General features: G+C 42.9%; 1 long non-coding RNA gene across 1 annotated transcript in view; it reads right to left on the bottom strand.

Annotated features, from left to right (window-relative positions):
- Positions 1 to 19,068, bottom strand: part of LOC137660155 (uncharacterized) — an 86,356-nt gene that overhangs the window by 38,960 nt on the left and 28,328 nt on the right. The window contains exons 2-3 of the long non-coding RNA XR_011047641.1: positions 18,784 to 18,920; positions 7,265 to 7,401 (exon numbers count right to left, since the gene is read on the bottom strand). This is a non-coding gene — a long non-coding RNA (uncharacterized lncRNA). The remainder of the gene's footprint in view (positions 1 to 7,264; positions 7,402 to 18,783; positions 18,921 to 19,068) is intronic.

The raw sequence follows: 19,068 nt of genomic DNA, 5'->3' as shown, positions 1-19,068 counted from the left end.
AAAAATATGCAGGGAGGAAAATGAAATTAAATTTATGGAAAAACCTGACAAAGAGAAAAAAACCTGAAAATGTTATTTTCATTAGTAAAATAAATTTTTGAATATACTTACCCGATAATCATGTAGCTGTCAACTCCGTTGCCCGACAGAATTCTACGGGAGGGATACGCCAGCTATCACTATACTAGAAGGGGGTGTACTCACAAGCGCCACCTGTGGCCAGGTACTACAGTACTTGTTGTTGACGCCACCTCACTTTTTCCTCGGTCCACTGGTTCTCTATGGGGAGGAAGGGTGGGTCAATTAAATCATGATTATCGGGTAAGTATATTCAAAAATTTATTTTACTAATGAAAATAACATTTTTCAATATTAAACTTACCCGATAATCATGTAGCTGATTCACACCCAGGGGGGTGGGTGAAAAACCAGTGTACAAGACTAAAGGATAGCTAAGTATCCCGTATTTCATATAATCAGTTATCCACAATAACAATGAAATAATAAGTACCTGGTAAGGAAGTCGACTTGAACCGTTACTCTGCCTTTAATAAGATCGTCTTCCTTACTGAGCGCAGCGTTCCTCTTGGAAGGCTGAATCAACTCAAAGGTGCTAAAGTATACAGGGCTGCAACCCATACTAAAGGACCTCATCACAACCTTTAACCTCGGCGCTTCTCAAGAAAGAATTGACCACCCGCCAAATCAACAAGGATGTGGAAGGCTTCTTAGCCGACCGTACAACCCATAAAAAGTATTCAAGAGAAAGGTTAAAAGGTTATGGGATTATGGGAATGTAGTGGCTGAGCCCTCGCCTACTACTGCATTCGTTGCTACGAATGGTCCCAGGGTGTAGCAGTACTCGTAAAGAGACTGGACATCTTTGAGATAGAATGATGCGAACACTGACTTGCTTCTCCAATAGGTTGCATCCATAACACTCTGCAGAGAATGGCTCTGTTTGAAGGCCACTGAAGTAGCCACAGCTCCCACTTCATGTGTCCTTACCTTCAGCAAAGCAAGGTCTTCTTCCTTCAGATGAGAATGTGTTTCTCTAATCAGAAGCCTGAATAGTAAGAAACTGAGTTCTTAGAACTTGGAAAAGAAGGTTTCTTGATAACACACTATAAGGCTTCTGATTGTCCTCGTAAAGGTTAAGACCTTTTTAGATAGTACCTAAGAGCTCTAACTGGGCAAAGTACTCTCTCCAGTTCATTCCCCACCAAGTTGGACAGGCTTGGGATCTCGAACGACTTAGGCCAAGGACGTGAAGGAAGCTCGTTTAGCAAAAACCGAGCTGCAAGGAACATGTAGCCGTTTCAGATGTGAAAACAATGATCCTGCTGAAGGCGTGGATCTCACTTACTCTTTTAGCTGTTGTCAAGCACACGAGGAAAAGAGTTTTTAATGTGAGGTCCTAAAAAGAGGCTGATTGGAGAGGTTCAAATCTTGATGACATAAGGAACCTTAGGACCACGTCTAGATTCCAGCCTGGAGTGGACAACCGACGTTCCTTTGAGGTCTCAAAAGACCTAGGGAGGTCCTGTAGATCTTTGTTGGTGGAAAGATCCAAGCCTCTGTGGCGGAAAACCGCTGCCAACATACTTCTGTAACCCTTGATCGTAGGAGCTGAAAGGGATCTTACTTTCCTTAGATATAACAGGAAGTCAGCAATCTGGGTTACAGTGGTACTGGTTGAGGAAACTGCATTGGTCTTGTACCAGCTACGGAAGACTTCCCCTTGAGACTGATAGATTCTGAGAGTGGATGTTCTCCTTGCTTTGGCAATCGCTCTGGCTGCCTCCTTCGAAAAGCCCCTAGCTCTTGAGAGTCTTTCGAAAGTCTGAAGGCAGTCAGACGAAGAGCGTGGGGGATTGGGTGTACCTTCTTTACGTGAGGTAGACGTAGAAGGTTCACTCCTAGAGGAAGAGTCCTGGGAATGTCGACCAGCCATTGCAGTACCTCTAAGAACCATTCTCTCGCGGGCCAGAGCGGCGCCAACCAACGTCAGCCGTGTCCCTTTGCGAGAGGAGAACTTCTGAAGTACCCTGTTGACAATCTTGAACGGCGGGAATGCATACAGGTCGAGATGGAACCAATCCAGCAGAAAAGCATCCACGTGAACTGCTGCTGGGTCTGGAATCGGAGAACAATACAACAGGAGTCTCTAGGTTATCGAGGTAGCGAACAGATCTATGGTTGGCTGACCCCACAGGGCCCAAAGTCTGCTGCAAACATTCTTGAGAAGGGTCCACTCTGTGGGGATGACCTGACCCTTCCGGCTGAGGTGATCTGCCATGACATTCATACCGCCCCGAATGAACCTCGTTACCAGCGTGAGCTTTCGATCTTTAGACCAGATGAGGAGGTCCCTTGCGATCTAGAACAACTTCACGAAAGAGTCCCTCCCTGCTTGAAGATGTAAGCCAGGGCTGTGGTGTTGTCAGAGTCCACCTCCACCACTTTGTTAAGCTGGAGGGACTTGAAGTTTATCAAGGCCAGAAGAACCGCCAACAACTCCTGCAATTGATGTGAAGTGTCCTTTGCTCCTGATTCCATGTTCTCGATCATTCCTGTCCGTCCAAAGTCGCACCCCAGCCCGTGTCTGATGTGTCCGAGAGGAGACGGCGGTCGGGTTTCTGAACAGCCAAAGGTAGACTTCCTTGAGAAGAAAGCTGTTCTTACACCACGCGAGAGAAGACCTCCTCTCTTCGGAAACAGGAACTGAGACCGTCTCTAGCGTCATGTCCTTTATCCAGTGAGCAGCTAGATGATACTGAAGGGGGGGGAGGTGGATTCTCCCTAACACGATGAACAGGGCCAGCGATGAAAGTGTCCCTGTTAGACTCATCCACTACCTGACTGAGCATCGGTTCCTTCTCAGCATGCTCTGGATGCATTCTAGGGCTTGGAAGATCCTTGGGGCCGACGGAAAAGCCTGAAAAGCTCGACTCTGAAGATCCATACCCAGGGAGACAATGGTCTGGGATGGGATGAGCTGAGACTCCTCAAAATTGACCAGGAGGCCCAGTTCCTTGGTCAGATCCATAGTCCATCTGAGAATCTCCAGACAGCGACGACTTGTGGGAGCTCTTAAAAGCCAGTCGTCTGACGGAGCCGGACACAAGATCATGGTACTGCTGCACAGTCTGTGAACTGTCAACCATGGGGAAGCGAGGAAGTACAGTGACAACCCGAAGCTGTCTAGACTGTCTGGGTCGTACAGACAACTCCTTATCGGGTTGCTGAGGTTGCCGCACTGCGTCACAACAAGTCACTTCTGCTGGTTGTTGAACGTCTTCCCAGTGACACACTGACTCCGTAAACAAAAAATCCTTTAACAAGGACTAAGCTTGGACTGCATGTCTTGCAACACAGCTCAAGGTCTATGGGAGCAGGTGTGGTAACAGACGGGGTTAGTGACTGAAGTGGAACCATTACCTTCCCTGGAAGCATGTTATGCTTAAATTAAAGTCCATAGGAGGCTACGCAGCTAAAGGCTCCTCTCCAAATGACAGAGTCCTCAAGGGAATATCAGAAGGAGGGAGAAAAGCACTTTCTCATCTACAGGGACCATATCCGAGAAAAGTTAAGTTCTCTCAGTGAGGGTTTCAATGGTGCAAAAGCAGCAGACTAGAAGGCAACGTTATGAAACTGCTTGACAGTCTAGTGAGTTGGCAACAACCAAAGATGTATGACTGAGAAGCATGCAGTAAGGTATGCAGAGCATGTTGTATGCAGAGCATGCTGTATGCAGAGCATGCTGTATGTAGAGCATGTTGTATGCAGAGCATGCTGAATGCAGAGCATGCTGTATGCAGAGCATGTTGTATGCAGAGCATGCTGAATGCAGAGCATGCTGTATGCAGAGCATGTTGTATGCAGAGCATGCTGTATGCAGAGCATGCTGTATGTAGAGCATGTTGTATGCAGAGCATGCTGAATGCAGAGTATGCTGTATGCAGAGCATGTTGTATGCAGAGCATGCTGTATGCAGAGCATGCTGTATGCAGAGCATGCTGTATGTAGAGCATGCTGTAAGGTAAGCAGAGCGTGTTGCATGGCGTTTAACATTTCTCAGAAATTCCATGACCAGTGCTAGAGTGCTTCATGCATGCTTGCATGGGGTTTTAATATCAACATAATATTTACCTTACATTCATAACTCATGATTCATTTTTGTTTTGAAGATATTTTTGCCATATTTTGCGATATTGTTAAAAATATATTGCAAGGAATACATATATATTTTTATATAAGTAAGACAAATAACCTCCATTATCATAATGTTTGTGTAGGCATACATGTATATGATTACAAATGCAAGTTATGAAAGTAATGAGGTGTTATTATTGTCATTAGTAATTTCTCAAGTGAGGAGAAAGTGGCAGATGCATGCGTTGAGGTGGCTGACTCATAGCATGAGTGACTGAACTCAAGGGTTGCGCTTGCTGAGTGGTTGGCGGAAGCGGAGTAGCAAGCGGAGAGCGATGAGGTAGAGGCTGCGCAGAACGTAGTAAATGTCTCGCGAGTTGAGGCTCCTGAGGCGCAAGGCTAAGGTGTTGTGGAGCTTGCCTTGAGGAGGGTTGAGCTCGCTGCAGCGAGAGCTGAGGAGACTGACTCATGGATGGGAGAGGTTGTTGTACCTCAACCGAGTGTTGCATCAATGGTGGAGCAGCAAGTGGAAGCGGAGGAAGAGAGGTATAAGCCTCCTGATCCCATTGCTGAGGTTGCCTTAAGGAAGGCGGAGGGAGCTGTACACCACTGGGAACAGTAAACTCAGAACGTGGCTCAACATCGTACGCCTGGCAGGCGGTACTGCGGTCAGGCGGAGCGAGCGCAGGCGGAGCGAGTGCAGGCGGAGGCGGAGGCGCAACCTTCTCAGCCCGACACTCACGCATCAATACTGAAAGTTGTGACTGCATGGACTGCAGTAGAGCCAACTTGGGGTCGGCAGACACTAAGGTCTGCTGAGGCAAAGCCTTAACAGCAGAGATCTGTTGCGGCAGAACCTTACTCCTCTTGGGCGGAGTGCAGTCGACAGATGACTGCGGCGAGTCAGAGCTGAGCCAATGACTGCAGCCCGGTTGAGCACTCGCGGACTGGACTCTGCGTTTGAGTGGTCTAGAGACCTGAGTCCAGCGTTTCTTCCCTGACAATTGATCAGCGGACGAGTAAAAGACGGGCTCAATCATCTGCAGGTGGGAGTGACGGTCTCTGGAAGACACGCCCGCAACCACCGAGGATACTTCTGTGCGCCGATCAAGGCCTGCCGAACCCTTTTGCCCTTCGACATTGCTTCTCCCCTGGGCTTGGGAGCTTGCAAGAGGTCCCGGACTGGGAGGACGACTGACACGCACAGAAGTACCCTCACGCACAGAAGTACCCTCACGCACAACACTGACACTTTGCGCTAATCCCTTATCACTTTTGATTTTCTGTTTGCACTTATTTCACTGAACTCGAAACTTTAAGTGGTTGTACCTGAAACACGCAATTCTATCCTTTCTCAAAAGTTAGTAATTGCGAAAACAGAATTACAATGTAACAGAAAAATCTAATGAAAGATAAATAATTCAGTGGCTGGAAAGAGACTAAACACTAGATCAAATAAACTACGTTTAAATTCTCTCACCGCATAAAGCTTGAGAACAAGAAAAAACTCTAGAAACGTTTACCTTCTTCCCCTAAAGAGACTAGGGAGAAGAGTAAAAACGATAACAACGTTACTCGCTTGAACGAAACGTTTATCCTCCTCTTTCTCCCTCCGTCTCTATCTCTCTCTCTCTCTCTCTCTCTCTCTCTCTCTTGACTTAGAACCTGAGAGAAGAGCCCAATCATATATATCGTTAAAACATATTATTGTTAAAGGAAAATATTTCCCAAAATGAAAAGTTCCTTTGTAGAATTAAAACCATTAAGTTAAGAAAGAATGAACAAAACGCTAGACACGGTTACTCTTACTGCAACGTGACACCGTGAAAAATCTCTCTCTATCGTAACGATAGAACGCAAGTTGAACGTTCTGAAACGTCAACAACTGCAGAGACAAAACAAAACGTTAGTTCAACTTTGAAAACAGTACGAGACTATCAAAGAAATTCTTTCAAAAACATTAAAATAGCATAATATGTTAACAGGTAAAACCGAAATGACGGGCTCAATGTTAATTAACTTCGGTACAAGAAAAGACCGCCTACTATTAGGAAAGGTCGAATATAAACAAATATAAAAATTAATTTTAATAATTTTATAATAAAAGGAAGTTAAACGAAGAGGCCTATAAAAGGCGGAGAGATATAAAATAAATCTATAACTTTTGTTAAGCAAAATTAAGAAAGAGAGTCTATACTCTCTTAGACACCGACACTTCCGTCTAAGGGAAGGGTCGGCCATTAAAAGGTGAAAGAAAGTTCATACTCTCTTCGTCACCATAATTAATCAATTTAATTCCAAAAGCTAACTAAGCTAATATAGAAGTTTCCAGTATAGCGAATAGCTGCAAATTTTAGAGAAATACTTCACCAAACCGTGAACAATACTCCAAAATCATAAGCGTATCCAAGAACGTCTTGCCGGAAGCACGACAGAGGAAAAAGTGAGGTGGCGTCAACAACAAGTACTGTAGTACCTGGCCACAGGTGGCGCTTGTGAGTACACCCCCTTCTAGTATAGTGATAGCTGGCGTATCCCTCCCGTAGAATTCTGTCGGGCAACGGAGTTGACAGCTACATGATTATCGGGTAAGTTTAATATTGAAAAACTATAATTCCTACTAGCACCAGCCCCTTACTTAAATTCTATTAAAGATGTATTCTCAACTCTTTTTCTATAATATACAGTAGCTGAAGTAGTTTACTTTCAATTGACAAACAATTTTGAATATTTTGCAAAATTATCACACAAACAATAGAGGAAAAAAAATGGAAATTTCTGTACTTTAAGAGTATTCAGTGGTGCTGTGAAGGGAGTAGAAATCTCTGGACATAGAATACATCAGGCTGTTCAAGGAGTTGAAGATAGACACTCTCAGAGACCATACAACAAGACTACGTTAATAATTTCAAATAAAGGCCTTTATATCAATGAAACCACAGATTTTACAGATTCTTTCCTCTAACCCTTGAAGAATAATTCTTTTATACCCTGATGAGATATTTTTAACTTGAGATTGAGAAAGATATAGGGAGAAAGGGCCTGCTAGTCCTAAACCCTTCTTCCCAAGCCCACCCACACTGAAGGTCTAAATGAACATGATACTCACTATATACGGTAATGGGTGGAGAAGTTTTCTAGCCTTTGCATGGCAGCAGGTCCAATCCCAGATAGATGTGTGGTTGGGCGTCACGTGGGCGGTTGGACTTGCCAAGCCGCTGTTCTAGCGCTCATCTTCATATGATGCTGGAATTGAAACAAAACACCATTAGCCTTTATAAAAAGAGGGAATAAATCGGCATTTCACTCTAAAGAAAACAATATATGAATATGCAACAGATCTCACTGTGAAAATAGCTTAAAGACATATCAGGCAAATCGTTTATGGCGTTGATTAACGGAGGTTACATAGAATACAAACCGATCTGGTCAATAATACATTTCTCAAAGAAGGGCAGGATTAAGCCCTTTAGAGGCCCAAAGCACTTGATATTTTGAAGCTTCATATACATGTGTAATTCAAAATATTCACATAACGAGCAACACAATTTTAGTAATTAAAATCAAACGAAGCTATCAGTAACAAAGAACTTTTTTTTTTTCATTTTTTATACTTTCACTTTTGAAAAGTTTCCCCCTGCTTTTTATAACCGCGAACTCTTCTAACAGATCCTCAAAACTGATCCAACGGAACACATCTGCTTTTATATTCAAGAGATAAAGCATCCAGTTGTTCTAATGGGATTTTAATGCTTCAAATGAGAAAATGAGCTTTCAGCTGAAAAATTTGTGACCATTGATGTTAAAAGTATGCGAAAGTCAATGTCTACATTTGGAAAAGCACACTCAGTATTATCATCTTATAGCTATCAGCTGCGTTTGAAGGAATGAGAAGCAGGAACGTATAGGGGCACTCGAAGTTGATAGGATGTGTAACGGCTCCTTATTTATCCTTCCCCTTAGTGGATTAGACTGGGTATTCAACAAAAAATTTTCATCTAAAATCAGAATGTAGTAAAAGGACAGAAAATTCGTATACAGTGAACCCTCGTTTATCGCGGTAGATAGGTTCCAGTCGCGGCCGCGATAGGTGAAAATCCGCGAAGTAGTGACACCATATTTACCTATTTATTCAACATGTATTTTCAGACTTTTAAAACCTTCCCTTGTACGTAGTACTGTTAACAAACTACCCTTTAATGTACAGAACACTTAATGCATGTACTACAGTACCCTAAACTAAAACAGGCACAAATATTAAAGGTGATTTTATATCATGCATTTCCTAAACATGCTAAAAAGCACGATAAAAAATGGCAACCAATGTTTTGTTTACATTTATCTCTGATCATAATGTAGAAACAAACTGGAGGTAGAGCTTTGCTTATTACCCAGACATATTTCCCATACTTTTCCCTTAGAACTACATCACATCTTCCTACTTTAGATATATATATATATATATATATATATATATATATATATATATATATATATATATATATATATATATATATATATATATATATATATATATACATATATATATATATATACATATATGTATATATATATATGTATATATATATATATATATATATATATATATATATATATATATATATATATATATATATATATATATATATGTGTGTGTGTGTGTGTGTGTATATATATATATATATATATATATATATATATATATATATATATATATATATATATATATATATATATATATATATATATATATATATATATATATATATATATATATATATATATATATATATTTATATGTATACACATATACATACCTACATATATACATAAATACATGCATACATATATATATATATATATATATATATATATATATATATATATATATATATATATATATATATATATATATATATATATATATATATATATATATATATATATATATATATATATATTACTGTATATATATGGGTTATGGAAAAAATCCGCGAAGTGGTGAATCCGCGATGGTCGAACCGCGAAGTAGCGAGGGTTCACTGTATTCTATATTCAACGAAAGGTTATAGATATTTTCAAATGCAAATTTTCTTTCATAATTAGGATTGAGGTTTTTAGCGGAATGTTATTTTTGCCATTTAAACTATTGATTTGGAAATTAGGTCGTCAGGAACTATTCCAAGAGTTGACGACTATACAAAACAAGATCGCGGGGAGAAATTTCTTCCTTAAACTTCAAATTTTCCCCTTATTTGCATCATTTCGCTTATCTAAATTTCATTACCTTATTAGATTACTTCAAACCCCAATTTTACCTAAAACGCGATGGAAAAAATCTTATTCAGTTTAGTTTACCTATCAGTAATAATGTCCAAATTAAACTTTAATTTCTCAACAAAGGCTTCCTTTGATACTTTATAGCTTCATTCAAAGTGCTACCAATATTGCTGCAATTTTTCCTGGCAGGAAAATCAGAATGTCACTTGATGGTAGGAGACGAGACGTCCGGGTACTAAAGCGTCCATATACGTTAAATCAAGAGAATTATCAGTTAACCCTTTTACCCCCAATGGACGTACTGTACTGGTACGTTTCACAAAACTCATCCCTTTACCCCCATGGACGTACTATTACGTCCTTGCAAGAAACTGCTATTTACATTTTTTTTTTTTTTTGCATATTTTGGATAACTTTATGAGAAACTTCAGGCATTTTCCAAATTAATGAGACCAACCTGACCTCGCTATGACAAAAATTAAGGCTGTTAGAGCAATTTAAAAAAAAATATACTGCACAATGTGCTTGAAAAAAAAAATAACCCCTGGGGGTTAAGGGTTGGAAAGTTCCAAATAGGGTTAAGGCACAAAACTACACAGCATGGCCATAATAAGGCACAATACTACACAGTATGGCCTACTTAATGCACAGTATTGCACATTATAGCCACCATACGAGACAATACTGCACACACTGGCCAGCATATGTAGGGCGACCATTTATTTGAGATGTGAAAGGAGGACCAGTATAACTAACAAGTAAATATATGCTACCATAATCCTAATATATATTGATATATAAATACACAGATGTAACTCTATCAAGACACTTACCCCAATTTAGGGGGTAACTTTACATAGAAAAAAAGGAGGGACTTTTCTTCTCTTAGCTCCGCCAAACCTGACGAGGGAATCAGCCGAATTTGGTTGGTACTGCTAGGGTGCCAGAGCCCACCCTCCCCCATTATCCCCCACAAATGAAACTTCATATGCGAAATCCCCTACTGCTGCTACCTCAGCTGTCACCAAGGCGACAGGAGGCAGGAGCAAGGCAGGGCCTATCGGAACTGCGTCATAATAGCTTAACCCTCATTATTATTTCTAGCAGACACTTTTGCCTCTCTCACATCTAATCCTCCTATCATATATAGCTTTCTTCACTCCATCCATCCACCCATACCTTGGGCTCCCTCTTTTAAATCTCCCATCAACTCTTGCATTCATCCCCTTCTTAGCAATGGCTATTTTCCATTCTCTACATGGCCAACCACCTTAATACATTCTTATCCACTAAAGCTGTTATTAATTTCTTATTATTATTATTACTAGCTAAGCTACAACCCTAGTTAGAAAAGCAAGATGCTATAAGCCCAAGGGCTCCAACAGGGAAAAATAGCCCAGTGAGGAACATGAACAAGAAAAAATTAAATATTTTAAACAGTAACATTAAAATAAATATTTCTTATGTAAACTATAAAAAAATGATATTTTAATTATAAAATAAATTTTTGAATATACTTACCCGGTGAATATATAATAGCTGCTACTCAGCGGCTCGACAGAAAACACACTCAAAAAACTCGCGAGCGATCGCTATGAAGGTTGCGGGTGGGCCCACCAGCGCCAACTATCGGCCAGATACCACTCTTACATGTAAAGAAACCCTTCAATTCATCTCGTCCCGCTGCGTCTCTATTGGGGAGGAAGGGAGGGCCTTTAATTTATATATTCACCGGGTAAGTATATTCAAAAATTTATTTTATAATTAAAATATCATTTTTAAATATTTAACTTAGCCAGTGAATATATAATAGCTGATTCACACCCAAGGCGGTGGGTAGAGACCAGAGTTAATTAAGTTTACAGCGTATAAGCTAAGAGTTTTTGACAGTTATCAATATAACAAAACCAAAATATATAGGTACCTGGTAAGGAAGTTGACTTAGACGATTACTCTGCCTTGTAAGTCTGTCTTCCTCACGAAGCCCAGCGATCCTCTTAGGATGCTGAAAGACTCCCAGGAGCTGAAGTATAAAGGGTTGCAACCCATACTAACAGGACCTCATCAAACCCCTAATCTGGGCGCTCTCAAGAAATGACTTTGACCACCCGCCAAATCAACCAGGATGCGAAAGGCTTCTTAGCCTTCCGTACAACCCATAAAACAATATTAAAAACATTTCAAGAGACAGATTAAAAAGGATATTGGAATTAGGGAAGTGTAGTGGTAGAACCCTCACCCACTACTGCACTCGCTGCTACGAATGGACCCAGTGTGTAGCAGTCCTCGTAAAGAGTCTGGACATCTTTCAAGTAAAATGACGAGAACACTGACTTGCTTCTCCAAAAAGTCGCGTCCATGATACTTTGCAGAGATCTATTTTGCTTGAAGGCCACGGAGGTTGCTATAGCTCTAATTTCGTGCGTCTTAACCTTAAGCAAAGATTGGTCTTCCTCACTCAAGTAGGAATGGGCTTCTCGTATTAAAAATCTGATAAAATATGACAAAGCATTCTTTGACATAGGTAAGGATGGTTTCTTAACCGAACACCATAACGCTTCAGATTTACCTCGTAATGGCTTAGTACGAGCTAAATAGAACTTAAGAGCTCTAACGGGACATAACACTCTCTCCAGTTCGTTGCCTACGATCTCTGATAAGCAAGGAATATCAAAAGATTTAGGCCAAGGACGAGAAGGCAGTTCATTCTTGGCCAGGAAACCAAGTTGAAGAGAACAAGTGGCTTTTTCTGTAGAAAAGCCGATGTTCTTACTGAAGGCATGAAGTTCACTGACTCTTTTAGCCGAGGCCAAGCACACCAGGAAAAGAGTCTTAAGAGTGAGATCCTTCAGGGAGGCTGAATGTAATGGCTCAAACCTGTCTGACATGAGGAACCTTAGGACCACGTCTAAGTTCCATCCAGGAGTAGCCAAACGACGTTCCTTAGAGGTTTCAAAAGACTTAAGGAGATCTTGTAGATCTTTATCGTTGGAAAGATCTAAGCCTCTATGCCGGAAGACCGAAGCCAACATGCTCCTGTAGCCCTTGATCGTGGAAGCTGAAAGGGAGCGAACTTTTCTCAGGTGTAAGAGAAAATCAGCGATTTGGGCTACAGAGGTACTGGACGAGGATACAGATGCTGACTTGCACCAGTTTCGGAAGACTTCCCACTTCGACTGGTATACTCTAATGGTAGAAGCTCTCCTCGCTCTTGCAATCGCACTGGCTGCCTCCTTCGAAAAGCCTCTAGCTCTAGAGAGTCTTTCGATAGTCTGAAGGCAGTCAGACGAAGAGCGGGGAGGCTTTGGTGTACATTCTTTACGTGGGGCTGACGTAACAGGTCTACTCTTAGAGGAAGACTTCTTGGAAAGTCTACCAGCCATCGAAGTACCTCGGTGAACCATTCTCTCGCGGGCCAGAGGGGAGCAACTAACGTCAACCTTGTCCCTTCGTGAGAGGCAAACTTCTGCAGTACCTTGTTAACAATCTTGAATGGTGGGAAAGCATATAGGTCTAGATGAGACCAATCTAGAAGAAAAGCGTCTATGTGTATTGCTGCTGGGTCTGGGACTGGAGAGCAATAGATTGGAAGTCTCTCGGTCATCGAGGTTGCAAAGAGGTCTATGGTGGGTTGACCCCAAGTCGCCCAAAGACTCTTGCACACGTCCTTGTGGAGGGTCCATTCCGTAGGAATTACCTGACCCCTCCGACTGAGGCAATCTGCTAAGACATTCAAGTCGCCCTGGATAAACCTCATTAACAGGGAGATGCCTCGATCTCTTGACCAAATGAGCAGGTCCCTTGCGATCGCGTACAGCGTCAGGGAGTGGGTGCCTCCTTGCTTGGAAATGTATGCCAAGGCTGTGGTATTGTCGGAGTTGATCTCCACCACCTTGTTTCGAAGGAGACTCTTGAAGTTCATCAAGGCCAGGTGGACTGCCAAAAGCTCCTTGCCGTTGATGTGCATGCTCCTCTGACTTGAGGTCCACAGACCTGAGCATTCCCGACCGTCCAGGGTCGCACCCCAACCCAAATCCGACGCGTCCGAGAATAGTACGTGGTTTGGTTTCTGAACTGCTAGGGAAAGTCCCTCTCTTAGACTGATATTGTCGTTCCACCAATTCAGGCATGCCTTTACTGTTCCGGAGATCGGGATTGAGACCGTCTCTAACGTCTTGTCCTTTTTCCAGTGAAAAGCTAGATGGAACTGGAGAGGTCGAAGGTGTAGCCTTCCTAGCGAGACAAACTGCTCCAGGGATGATAGAGTTCCTACTAGACTCATCCAATTCCTGACTGAGCAACGTTCTCTCTTCAACATCAGTTGGATTATGAGCAGGGCTTGCTCTATTCGGGGGGCAGACGGAAAAGCCCGAAAAACTGGACTGCGAATCTCCATCCCTAAATACAGTATAGTTTGGGATGGAATCAGCTGGGACTTTTCCATGTTGACCAAAAGTCCCAATTCCTTGGTCAGATCCAATGTCCAATGAAGATCCTGCAGACAGCGATGACTGGACGAGGCTCTGAGAAGCCAGTCGTCCAAGTATAGGGAGGCTCGGATTCCCGATAAATGGAGGAATTTTGCAACATTCCTCATAAGCCTCGTAAACACGAGAGGAGCAGGACTAAGGCCAAAGCACAGGGCCCGAAACTGGTACACCACATTGTCGAAAACAAACCTCAGAAAAGGTTGGGAATCTGAGTGAATGGGGATGTGAAAGTATGCGTCTCTTAGGTCGAGAGAGACCATCCAGTCTCCCTTTCTGACCGCTGCTAAGACTGATTTCGTGGTCTCCATGGTGAACTTTGTCTTCGTAACAAAGACGTTTAGTGCACTGACGTCTAGCACCGGTCTCCAAACTCCTGTCTTCTTCGGTACTAGGAAGAGACGGTTGTAAAACCCCGGTGATTGAAGGTCCGAGACTTTCACCACCGCTCCCTTCTCTAGCAAAAGAGACACTTCTAGTTTCAGGGCTTGTCTCTTTGATTCCTCTCGGTATCTGGGAGAGAGGTCGATGGGGGAAGTCGTTAGAGGAGTTTTGTGTACAAATGGAATTTTGTACCCCTCTCTGAGCAACCTCACAGATTGTTGGTCTGCGACCCTCTTCTCCCAGGCTTGCCAGAAGTTCTTGAGTCTGGCACCTACTGCTGTCTGAGGCTGCGGGCAGTCAGACTCTGCCACGTGAGGACTTGGCTCCTCTCTTCTTTCCTCTCTTTCCCTCGGCACGAGTACTTCCCCTGCTGGGAGCTCTGCCACGAAAGGGCGGAATAAATCTGGACGCCGGAGTGTCTATCCTTGGTCTTGCAGAAAAGGATGTCGAAGGAGTCCCTTTGCGAGCAGAGGACGCAACCAAGTCATGGGTGTCCTTCTGCACGAGTGACAAAGCTATGTCCTTAACCAAATGTTCAGGGAACAAAAACTTAGATAAGGGAGCAAAGAGTAGTTCAGATCTTTGACAGGGAGTAACTCCTGCCGACAGAAAAGAGCAAAGGGACTCTCGCTTCTTAAGGACTCCTGAAGTAAAAGAGGAGGAGAGCTCATTGGAACCATCGCGGATGGCTTTATCCATGCAGGACATAATAAGTACGGAGACATCTCTATCAGCCGATGAGATTTTCCTACTTAAGGCTCCCAAACACCAGTCAAGGAAGTTGAAAACTTCAAAGGCTCTATAAATGCCTTTCAGCAGATGGTCAAGGTCCGAGGAGGACCAACTAATCTTCGAGCGTCTCATGGCTAAGCGGCGGGGAGAGTCTACAAGGCTTGAGAAGTCGCCCTGGGCAGAGGCAGGGACTCCCAAGCCGAGAACTTCTACCGTGGCATACCAGACGCTCGATCTAGACGAGAGTTTAGATGGAGGGAAGGCAAAGGCCGTCTTCCCCAAACTCCTCTTGGTTTCCAACCAATCGCCTAAAAGCCGTAAAGCTCTCATGGATGAGCGAGAGAGCACAAGTTTTGTAAAGGCTGGCATGTCAGCAGGTACGCCTAGAACAAACTCAGACGGCGGCGAACGAGGAGCAACAGAGACGAAGTGATCGGGAAACAACTCCTTAAAAATTAACATGACTTTCTTAAAGTCCATTGATGGAGGAACTGTTCTGGGTTCATCTACATCTGAAGGATGATCCTCAGGCTGAGGGTCAGCAACGTCCTCATCTGAAGGCTCTTCATCTGACAACAGCTGAGAAACAAGCAAAGGGGTTGGCAATGCTTGACACGCAGCGTCCATACGCACTGGTGCATTAGTAGCGGACCAGGACGCAACGTCATGTAACTGCTTGACAGTCTGTGAACTGTCAACAACAACAGGTGCGTGAGGACGCACAGCGTCCACTCGAGACTGCTTTGACTGCCTAGTCTGAGCAGTCAAAACAACTCTAGACTGCGGTGGTTGACGCTCAGCGTCAAAACAAGTCAACTCCGATGGTTGGCGAACGTCCTGAACGTCAACAGGAGCATTAGCAAGTGGCCTAACGTCCAAATGCGGCTGAAAATCCACACGAGACCGCATCGAGTGAGGTTCTAAATAACTTGACTGACGTGACTTGGCTACGCCAACGTCAACAGGACGCACAAAGGTTCGCTTGGGTGGCTGAAGGCCAGGATCTCGATGAGATAAACGGCTAGGCTCAACGGAAACCTTATCGGCAGAATAGTCTTCCATAAGGGAGGCAAGCTTAGACTGCATGTCCTGCAGTATAACCCATTTAGGGTCCACGGGAATGGGTGCGGTAAACGACGGGGTTAACGTCTGAGACGGCACAACCTTGCCTTGCTTAGGCGACGAGCAGTCATCCGATGACTGCAATGGGTTAGAACTGTCCCAATGACTACATCCAGGACGCTGGACCTGTCCTGAAGGGACCGACTTCCGCTTAAGAGGCCTAGAAACCTTGCTCCACGGTTTCTTGCGCTCCACGGTTTCTTGCGCGAAAAGCCTTCGGAAGACGAGGAGAAAATGGGCTCTCTCGTCTTATGGTAGGGGCGATCTTGGTGAGATACGCCTGATACCATAGAGGGAACGTCTGTTCGCTGATCAAGGCCTCTCGAACCCATAAGTCGTACGACATTACTTCTCCCCTGGGCTTGGGAGCTTGCAAGAGGTCTCGGATTAGGTGAACGACAGGCACGAACAGACGAACCCTCGGTCGCAACACTGTTCACAACACTTTGCGCACTAATCACTTTCCCACTATTTTCCGCTGTGGCACTCTGACACTTAAGCTCTTTCACGTCAGCCATGAGTTGATTACGATCAGTTGCTAACGCTTCAACTCTTTCCCCCAAGGCATGAATAGCACGTAACATGTCTTGCATAGATGGTTCCTGAGTGCTAGAAGGGGGGTTAGGAACAACCACTACAGGGGAAGGATTAGGTTCAGGGGCATGTGGAGAGGAAAAATCTACAGACCTAGAGGAACTCCTCCTTACCCTATCTCTCTCTAGCCTACGTGCATACTTATCGTATTCGAGCCAATCGAATTCCGAAAGGCCCACGCATTCCTCACACCGATCTCCCAATTGACAGGTTTTACCCCGACAATTGGAACACACAGTATGTGGGTCGAGAGATGCCTTTGGAAGACGCCTATTACAGTCCCTAGCATTACACTTACGAAATCTAGGTACTTGTGAAGGGTCAGCCATTTTGAATTAGTCAAAGAAAGTCCAAAAAACAATCCAAGTCATCAACAATTAAATCTGTTCAATAAAGAGTTCAAGAGTTTAAGTTGAGGAAAAACACCTGCACTGCGAAAGCTCAAACCAAAATGAAGTACTTCACCAAATATGTTGAGAAAACTCCAGGTTCTACAGCGAGTAATGATACGTCTTGTCGTCAAGGTCGACAGAGAAGAATTGAAGGGTTTGTTTACATGCAAGAGTGGTATCTGGCCGATAGTTGGCGCTGGTGGGCACACCCGCAACCTTCATAGCGATCGCTCGCGAGTTTTTTGAGTGTGTTTTCTGTCGAGCCGCTGAGTAGCAGCTATTATATATTCACCGGCTAAGTTAAATATTTAAAATTTAACAAAACAAGAGGAAGAGAAATTACATAAAATAGTGTGCCCGAGTGTATCCTCAATCGAGAGAACTCTAACTCAAGACAGTGGAAGACCATGGTAGAGGCTATGGCACTACCCAAGACTAGAGAACAATGATTTGATTTTGGAGTGTCCTCCTCCTAGAAGAGCTGCTTACGACAGCTAAAGAGTCCCTTCTACCCTTACCAAGAGGAAAGTAGCCACTGACCAATTACAGTGCAGTAGTTAACCCCTTGTGTGAAGAATAATTGTTTGGTAATATGTTGTCAGGTGTATGAGAACAGAGGAGAATCTGTAAAGAATATGCCAAACTATTCGGTGTATGTGAGGGCAAAGAAAAGGTGAACAGTAACCAGAGAGAAGGATCCAATATAGTACTGTCTGGCCAGTCCAAGGACCCCCATAACTCTCTAGTGGTAGTGTCTCAACAGGTGACTGGTGCCCTGGCTAACCTACTACCTATAAAACAATAAAAGTGAAGATGTCATTATAAAAAGTTAATGGCTTTCACATGACCTGCTTCTGAAATAAATCTAAAAATACCGCTAGCAAAGTATGACACGTCTATGAATTTTGGCAAAGATGAACCTGTCATCTTCACCCCGAGCCTCAAATAGATAGTGTATCTATTTCCCTTGAAGAGGGCCATTTCATCAACAAATGCCTCACTGTCAAGGGTACCAAACAGTCGTTGCAATATGGCTGGTATTTGCAACAATATAGAATCACATAAATGTTTGACAAAGAATACCTAAAAGTTATTAGAAGATGGAAAAAATATGCAGGGAGGAAAATGAAATTAAATTTATGGAAAAACCTGACAAAGAGAAAAAACCTGAAAACTATAATTCCTACTAGCACCAGCCCCTTACTTAAATTCTATTAAAGATGTATTCTCAACTCTTTTTCTATAATATACAGTAGCTGAAGTAGTTTACTTTCAATTGACAAACAATTTTGAATATTTTGCAAAATTATCACGCAAACAATAGAGAAAAAAAAATTGAAATTTCTGTACTTTAAGAGTATTCAGTGGTGCTGTGAAGGGAGTAGAAATCTCTGGACATAGAATACATCAGGCTGTTCAAGGAGTTGAAGATATACACTCAGAGACCATAACACAACAAGACTACGTTAATAATTTCAAATAAAGGCCTCTAACCCTTAAAAGATAATCCTTTCACACCCTGATAAGATATTTTTAACTTGAGATTGAGAAAGACATAGGGAGAAAGGGCCTGCTAGTCCTAAACCCTTCTTCCCAAGCCCACCCACACTGAAGGTCTAAATGAATATGATACTCACTATACACGGTAATGGGTGGAGAAGTTTTCTAGCCTTTGCATGGCAGCAGGTCCAATCCCAGATAGATGTGTGGTTGGGCGTCACGTGGGCGGTTGGACTTGCCAAGCCGCTGTTCTAGCGCTCATCTTCATATGATGCTGGAATTGAAACAAAACACCATTAGCCTTTATAAAAAGAGGGAATAAATCGGCATTTCACTCTAAAGAAAACAATATATGAATATGCAACAGATCTCACTGTGAAAATAGCTTAAAGACATATCAGGCAAATCGTTTATGGCGTTGA

This window comes from Palaemon carinicauda, chromosome 20 (assembly GCF_036898095.1).
Source record: "Palaemon carinicauda isolate YSFRI2023 chromosome 20, ASM3689809v2, whole genome shotgun sequence".
In the NCBI taxonomy this organism is placed as follows: Eukaryota; Metazoa; Arthropoda; class Malacostraca; order Decapoda; family Palaemonidae; genus Palaemon; species Palaemon carinicauda.
The sequence above is the reverse complement of the archived record's forward strand: the minus strand, read 5'-3'. Positions and strand labels throughout refer to the sequence as shown.